The sequence below is a fragment of the Solea senegalensis genome, linkage group LG10 (assembly GCF_019176455.1).
Source record: "Solea senegalensis isolate Sse05_10M linkage group LG10, IFAPA_SoseM_1, whole genome shotgun sequence".
NCBI classification, from domain to species: Eukaryota; Metazoa; Chordata; class Actinopteri; order Pleuronectiformes; family Soleidae; genus Solea; species Solea senegalensis.
This window is the reverse complement of record NC_058030.1, coordinates 5,457,810-5,466,435: the sequence shown is the minus strand read 5'-3', so window position 1 is coordinate 5,466,435 and position 8,626 is coordinate 5,457,810. Positions and strand designations below refer to the sequence as shown.

Sequence of the window (8,626 nt, the reverse complement as noted above, 5' to 3'; positions counted from 1 at the left end):
AAAGCCATCACAGTAAATCTGGCGAGGAAGTCGTATTAAACGGTGCAGTGGATAGTGGACGTCTGCTGAGTGCAATCCTGGCACTCTGAGTGTACTCTGCAGTCTTAAATTGAAGAAGTGCAGCTGCTCCTTTGGCCCTGTAAAATACTTAAATGAGCAGATTATTAAGGAGAGATGGGATCCTGCTCCTCTTAATTCACTTTGTTCTGTAGCAGGGAGCTTTTTTTTCCTGGTTTTCTCTCCTAACATAATTTGTGTAAGGTTTGTTCATTCATTAAATTGAAAAGGTCATTTGCTCTGCTGCATTTTTAACATACTTTTTCTTTTGTAAAGTTTTTATAAGCAGATACTTATGTTAGATGGAGAAAAACACTTCCATTTATTCCATCTAAGCCAACTCTTGCAACACACCTGAATTGTTTTTATCCATGTTTTCTACTTAACTGAGATTAACACAACATCCTTTCTTAACTTAAGAATTAACTATTTATATATATATTTTTTAAGTTCTAATGCTATTTTGTGTATAGATTCGGAATGTAGGTACATATCACATTATTTTCCATTACTACATAGTACATCCTCAATGTGGGCGGGGTCATCATAGCATGTCGTTTTATACGCGACCCAAACACACAAACAATGGAGTTCATCGAGGCGATGGTGTACGAACCACGGGCAGCAGCCGGCTCTTGCCGTTTTTTGCCAGGATTCCTGTGTCAGATGTCGTGCTCATGACTCTTCCAGTGACGACACTCTCTGACCAATCAGTGGCCGGCAGTCTGTTGATGTCACATTGTAGTACGGCTCAGCTCACTTGGAACCTCGCCAGAGCAGGTACCAAAAAGCTACCAGGTATCAGGTACTATTCCTAATGGAAAAGCAAAAAAAAACAGAATTGAGCCGAGTAGTGCTAGAAATATGTAATGGAAAGCGCCATTAGAGAGGTGGAGCTATGACATAATCAAAGTAGCATTTCAGTAGCTCGTTTATGCTGCGAGTATAACATAACTGTTTAATATTTTTTGTCGGCATGTCTTATGTAAAATCTCATCCTACCATTTGTGGTTTTTTCTCTGCATGTTTTGCTGTGGTGAAACTTCACATCGCTGATAAATAACAGACCTCACCTTTTCCTTCGCGCGGCTTAGCATGAGTGACTGCACCCCCAGTCTCTCCGACAGAGAGTGCGTCCTCAGCTGTGAATCACTTGTGCTCAAGCGCTCACTCCTCTCGTCTTTCACCCGCACGGAGTGAGCCGAGGAGAGAAGATAATCTCTGAGACGTCGCCCTGCTGTCAAAGGTCGGCAGATGTGAAAGGTCGTCCTGTGCATCATTTACAGGCTCCTAATTTAGTAGTCCTAAATAGGCCCAGACTTCACCAAGTAAAGCAGATATCGGGGTCTACGAGTTATGAATTATCTTCACATTCTCTCCAAGTCTGTGTGCTGAGAAATGAGGGATACGGTTCAAGAGAAGGCAAGCATTGTGGGAAGAGGAAGATCTAAGGGAGAGATAAAGGGAGACGGAAAGAAAACAAACACTGTAAAAACAGGAGATAAAGGCCAGAGGTTATTAAAGTGGCATCTAGTGACCTATTAGATTCCTCAAGTGGCCTCCTGTCTGTCTCTTGTTCTGTAATATTTCACCATGAATAAATAAATGGTCTTTGTGACTTAGTAAAATATCATAAACAAGTCATTTCCTTTACTAACTGAAATATAGGGGTCACAGTTGATGGATGATGTATGTGAAAAGTCATTTTTACCAGCAATGATGTTAGTTTCCAAAAGATGTAACTTCAAACAAAGAGATTGTCATACATATCGCCAACATACGTTGTGTTGTGTACTTATATTAGCCAAAACTTTACCAACACTCTTTAATTTCATCTGTATTTCTGGTGAAAGAGCATTTAAATGTGGTCAATGATGGCATCTCTGCAGTAACTTCTGGGGTAAAACCCAGTGAGGCTTCCAGTCAGCCGGTGTGTTACGTCTTCTTTTTGCATTATATTGTACGTATTTGTCACTAATGGATCACAACTGCTCATTGCACATTTTAAGTGCCTGTCACTACCTGATCCAAACCAGAGACCATTTTGTATCTAAAACCCTTAGCCTCGCCTTAACCCTAGAAACAGCCTTTGTAACAGGAAGTAGCCTAACTTTTGCACATGAACAAATTGGGATCTCAGTACAGATTGGGTGGATACAGTGTAATCTGCCACCGACAGCACAATAATTACTGAATTGCCTAATTTGTCAACTTCTGTGTGAAAGAGGACAGCATTGGACAGATCTTCCAAACCTGTTGTTTTAACATTAGTGAGGTGAAAGTGTATGATGGCCTTAAAGTGCAAAAAAACAGGGAGTGGCAGCACTTAACACAAACTAAATATGTTCCATTTCACATATAAGCCATTTTTTACACATAATGTTTAATGTTTATTCTGGACGACACTCGCCCATTAATTCGCTGTCTTTTTCTAATCTTCTGCTTTTAAACATGAGGTCACTTGGACATTATAAGAAGATTTGACTAGAGAGTTGGCAGGAGAAGCTGTGGACTTCTGTGCAGGTCTGAAAGAGCGTATTCTGTGACTTATGTTTCTCATCAGCGAGTCACCATCTGACCATCTGACTGTAAGTAGAACCGTTATTTATAAAACTGACTTCATACTGTATTGAAAGGACCTGAAACTGGTGATTGAAATCTGAACTCATGAGGAAAATGTTAACTGCCATTATAAATCAAGTAAATCCGACTCTACCTCGACTAAGACGACAAAAAAAAAAAAAAAATTTGTATTGCACTTATGACTAGCACTTCATAGTTTGTTCTACTTGAATCTCTTACTTACTTCTAGCTCTTATTTGTACCCAAATGTTTAAATGCACTTTTGTAAGTCGCTTTGGATAAAAGCGTCTGCTAAATGACATGTAATGTAATGTAAAAGTACATCTTTGCCTCTAATGGCCATTCCAGAGAATGCACTTCCTTATTGGCTTCACTTTCAGGACCCAGAGACTACATCCATTTTTATATACAGTCTCGAGCAGGGGGGTCTGCAACCTGTGGCTCTGTAGTGACATTGAAAACCTCCCAAAATAGTCTGGATCCACAAAATTATGCCAGCAGGTTTTTCTCAAGCATGAACTATTTAAAATGAAAAATAAGAATTATTTATTTTATTAATTTTCCCCAAACATTTTTGGGGTTTCATCGCTTTGTAAGAGTTTGGTGTTTTTCCTTTGTTAACAGGTAAAAAAATAGAACTGGTAAAAACGAAATGTCAACAGTTTTCTTTTGGAGAAGGTTGCAGACCTCTGGTCTAGAGTCATCACCTAACCAGCTCCACATAGTGGCCCACACTAGCCAATGTTCGTTGGATGTTTTCACACACAAATGAATAAATACATGATTAAATAAATAACAACCAAATGGTGAGAGTGTATTTATACCTCAAAGGACTGTCTTAAGCAGCAGGTTCCTGATTCTTCCCCCCCGTCATCTGTTCCCTGTCTCCTCTTCTTTGTTCAGATGCAATCTGGCTCTGAAAGACTCATCCAGTAGGCTGGAGGTAATGTGAATACAGTAAAGGTCTGTGTCGCAAAGAACACGTTAAGACCATGAAAGGATAATGAGAAGAGAGGTAGAGATAAGATGGTGATACTCTGTGGACTGTAGCTGTGACTGAACTATCCTCCACCGAGGACCACCATGGCGGCAGACATACGTTTCTGATTTCCTGGGAAGGCTTTAACTTCTTATGGGTACATGGTCCTCCCACAGACAAACACTCACCGATGCCTATACATCTACCACTGTGTGTGTGTGTGTGTGTGTGTGTGTGTGTGTGTGTGTGTATGTGTGTGTGTGTGTGTGTGTGTGTGCACGTGCACTCCACCTGACTAGATGAAGCCATTTTGTTATTGATGGAGTGGGGGCCTTAAACTTTTGGGTCTGGGTCACACAGACACAGTCATTTGCACACACTTTGACTGCAGGAGGTGTTGGTATGTGAGCCCCTCCCTCAGTGTGTTGCTCATGATTGGCAAGATGGAGAACTCTTTTTTTCCCTCCACGGAATCCTATAAACCTGTCATGACCATTATCTCCTATCTCTTTCTCTCTTTCTCTCTGTCTCTCACTTTTTTTCATCTTGATGCCAGTTTTTGTGAGTTCTTGTCGCAATTTTGTCAGTAAATATCACTTATTTAAAACATTTTATCAGTTTGAAGCACCACATTCCTTCATTTCTCCATGTCACACATTCACTTGTGCACTGCCACACAAATCACAGACCCGTAACGACCTGCCAAGCTCCATTATGGTACAAATGTATCGAGTTACTGGCTTCAAGAGTAACGGATTGGAGGCCTCTTAGTGCGTAACAACACGGTTGTTTACCTTGTGTTTTGATGTTGAATCATCGCTTGGACTCGTAGATAACGGCTGCGATGTTTGACCTTGTTGCTTGTTGGATTTTATTTCAAGTAGATTGGACCTGTGAGGCATTGAAACAATGAACAGATGGTGTCATGTAACATGTGATTTGTGTTTATGAATCGCAACAGTGCGTAGCAGTATTATCAGATCGCAGAGAAACAGGCACATTAAAGTGATGGCTCAGTTTTTGTGAAGCGTGGTTGTTTGAAGTACTAACATATGGTCAGCACTGACTTTGCTTGTGTGCACCCGCTGCACTGACGCACAGAGGCTCACTCTCATTTAAAACAAGATTTAGTCAATTTAACTAAAGGTTCACTTAGTAAATCTATCCCTGTTTAGCTATAAGATAACTTAAGAATATGTTTGCTACCTTATCTTGCTCTTAGACAGCCTTTAATGACTGTAAAGTCTGCGTCACTTTGTCGCTACACCAAAGTCCATAGAGAAAATCAACAATTTTGTGCATCTGCACACAGGACCCACTGCTACCTCCATCAGTAAATTCAAATGTGCTATGTGTGTTGTGTTCGAAATCCTTTGTTCAGGTTTACCAAAGTGAATCAAACTAACTAAACGAGGCAGCAGTGGACCAGCAGCTCTTGTGTCCTCATAATCTAAAAACAATGATTTTCTTCATGGACTTTGGTGTAGAGTGTGTGTAGTTTAAAAACTTCTATTTCCAGTCAAAAAATGCAGTCAGCGTTCAAAAGGTTTTTTTTTTTTTTAGGGCACTATAATCAGATTATAAAGAACAATGTGTGACTGGTTGTCAAAGAATCTATAGACAGAGAAAGACAGGTCCAAACCCTTTTTAATTTCTACCCTCTTTCATTGTAGCATGCTGAGAGGAGCTGACAGGAAAACGGAAAGTGATCATGATTAAAAATGGAAGAGTAATCCCACTGACTGGCCCATTAGCCACTCTCAGGTCTGTTTGTTTTGATAGGAACGACACCATGACACAGATGAATGTCTCCCTCTGTTATGATTCCATTAGCAGAGCCAGTGTTCTTTTCCTATACGCTCCACGGCTCACGGCCTCGGCGGTTTCACTCGGACTGGTCTGCCCAGAGAACCGCCGCCCTCTACCCAGAGAGAGCCTTCCCCGCATGGGGACACGTCTGGATGACCCCCTGGTATGCTGGAGGAGCCAGACCCAGGAGATAAAGAGCGAATATAAAGACAAATCAAATGCAACCAAAAGGAAATTTTATGATCTCACCAGAGGGTAATATTTTTTCCTCACTTGACACAGTTTTAGTATGAACAAGGTCAAAGATATAAATATAACACGACAGGGAAATTCCTCTATGCATGTGATAATCTAATACTGACCCAGAACTGGTCTCATGTTTTACATGGAGACTTAATACATGGGAGGACGTGGCTTTATTTTAAACAGTTGGTGAAGATATTGGGGTATAAAACAGGAAGTGATTGTCCAGCAGTAGACAGGCTGGACCACAATACAAGTGGAAAAAGACATCATGTGGTGTTTCTCAATCCTGGTCCTCAGGGACCCCTGTCCTGCATGTTTTAGATGCTGGCCTGCTCCAACACACCTGATGAACGGGTCGTTATCAGGATTTTGCAGAGCTTGATGACGAGCTGAGGATTGAGACACACTGACGTAGAGCTGCACAAACACCATATTTATAAAAGTAATGGTTAATCTGAGACTGTGCAAAGTTATTGCATACTCACCCCTTGTCTTGTTTTAGGTTGCTTCATCACTAGAATAAAATGTCCTCCAGTTTGTCAGTGATGCTAATCAGGAAGTAAGAATATATAGAACAGCCACCAGGGGGCAACTGTGCTGGTTGCAAAAAGAATTCCATTTTGAATGGAGGTCTATGGGAAAAGAAGTCTATTTCTAACTCGATTTATAATGTCAGTAAATAATTTCAGTGTCAATCATGATGTCATTTTTGTAAATATTGTTCCTGTTTAGAGGAAAATAGATGATGAAGTATGACACATCACAGTGTGATTGACAGCTGATATTGTCTGCCTGATGTCTGTGAACTTCCATGTGAAGTAGGGTGCAGTACCTCATTTAACCACACTTCAAAACTGAACAATATTTCATGAAGTCATTTCTAATCAATAGCGCTGTGACGTGTTATTTTAGACAGTCATCATGGCAGAGCCGGCAAAAAAGAAGCAGAGAAACCGCTGTTGGAGGAAGTGAGGAAGAGGAAGCAACTGTTTGACCAAGCGATGGGTCTCACACGAGTAAAGATCGGACCAGCTTTTTTTGAATGGCGAGAAGCTTCCAAATGGCATGGACATGACTCCATGGCTTGTGTTCGCTGGCTCCGAGCTCGGATCATCAGTGGTGAGTTTTTACAATAGTGAGGATAGACTGCATGGATGGATGTTTAATATGTACGACTCCAAAACTGTAGGGGGAGGTCTGTGGAGAAGAAAGCAGCCAGACTTGCAAAGTTCCACTTTAAAAACAATATTATAAGTTTGTTTTGAGCAGCTGGTGTCAGCAGGACGTAAGAATGAAGTGTAAGAAAAATTAAAACTGCGTTTATGGTGAACAACATCCAAAACACACCACTGTAACAAGTAGAAATAACAGCTGATTTGTCAAGAAAATAGCAACGAGCAGCTTTTCATTTGTTCTGAAACAGTGTGATGTGGCTGATTACTCAAAGTCATTTTTCTTCACGTTGTCACTTTATCATAGTTGGACCGGCGGTTGGACTGGCGGTTGTTATGGCTGCGTATTATCCAGAACAAACACTGCATATTTAGCAGAGGGGTGCCACAACAGTAGCTGAAGCAAATAACCTGCTCACTTGTGTGGATGAACATATATACCGTCACGTATCTGCTGTTATTTAAATCCTGCCGCTCTGACTCACACAGTGTGGGAGAACAGTTTGTGACTACATGCTTTTCTGTTTTTGTTGTTGATGCAAACCTCCTAAATTTGTCCACAGGTTGTGTTTTAGTGTTGTATAGCCAAGGTTCATTTTTCTATTTTTAAGGCTTAACATTCATTCTGTCGACCAGTAATTTTAACAGTGGCTCCAGTGGTTGATTTACTGATACACCGAGGTCAGCACTTTGATTTACTCACTTCCTGTAGTTCCTGTCTGTTATTTGTTCTCATGTTCTTTTTTTCTGTCCTCCAAAATTGTTTTTCATAGCAGGCAAACATTTTTCACTCACATTTTCCTATCGCATATGTTCAATTTTGCTTGATTGATAATACATTTGTACAATTTTTAGTTAGGTTTACTTCAGTGACCGTGATCGCAGCTCAACTTTTTTAATAACTAATTGACAAAATGATGGATAGAGTGTTTTTCGCTGTGAAACAACTATTCAGAGAATCGATGTAATCTGTTGGTTGTTGACTGATGGCGTTCAGTTTAGCCCCTAATGACCTGTCAGATGGTGGGGAAAAATGAGGTCAAAGGTAATCAGATTCAGACCAGCTCCGGAGCTCCTGCCCGCTGCCACCGTGGTCATCTCTCTCTCTGTGTCTCTGATAAAAGACGAAACACTGTTTGTTTTTCGTGTGCTCCGTCATGTCGGAAGTGAAGTCAGGCCGTCCTCCAAGAGCAACATGTGGAACTCGAAATAGAAGGTTGAGAATTGGAGGGGAGTTCGGATAAAAAAAAAAGAAAACAAACATAAGATAGAGATGCTAAAGAGAGCGGAGAAGCGTCCGTCAGGGCTGCAGAGTTTCAGCTGAGCATCACAGCATCACATCTTCACAGCCAGAGATGATTCCAGACAATGTCGCACTGAGGCACAATGTTAAATATTGTACTTGATGACTGAACCCATGGTCCGCCACCATCATTCCCTGTCAGCCCATTTGTTATTAAAGTGCTGGAATGTGTCTAGCACTTCATCATTGCGAGCAGTCACTCTGCAGCAGGAGGCCGCAAGACTGAGCTACGTCCTCAGCCCCCCATAAAACACACACACTCACACACACAAATGTTTTTTTATATCTTAGTGAGGACACATAATGCATTCCCTAGCCCCTTACCTTAACCTTAACCATCACAACTAAGTGCCTAACCTTAACCCTTAACTGAAGACTCACTTGTTCTGTATAACTTTTGGGTAAAAAACATAAGTTTTATTGTACTGTTTGAATTGCTTTTATTGCTGTATGAATATGCTGTGTTTTTATGTTTTT

At 40.9% G+C, this 8,626-nt stretch overlaps 1 protein-coding gene and 1 long non-coding RNA gene across 7 annotated transcripts in view; both read left to right on the top strand.

The window, feature by feature from the left end:
- The first annotated feature begins 900 nt into the window (after window positions 1-900).
- On the top strand, window positions 901-6,615 carry LOC122776355. The gene is made up of 3 exons (XR_006361208.1): window positions 901-2,645; window positions 5,453-5,683; window positions 6,587-6,615. It is a non-coding gene; the product is annotated as an uncharacterized LOC122776355 (long non-coding RNA).
- Window positions 6,616-6,633: 18 nt separating this feature from the next.
- The window catches only part of LOC122776353 (Wilms tumor protein homolog), a 37,173-nt gene continuing 35,180 nt past the window's right edge, over window positions 6,634-8,626 (top strand). For all 6 annotated transcript variants that reach the window (XM_044036840.1, XM_044036842.1, XM_044036846.1 and 3 more), the window contains exon 1: window positions 6,634-6,793. The gene's annotated coding sequence lies outside the window, so the exon portion shown is untranslated. The remainder of the gene's footprint in view (window positions 6,794-8,626) is intronic.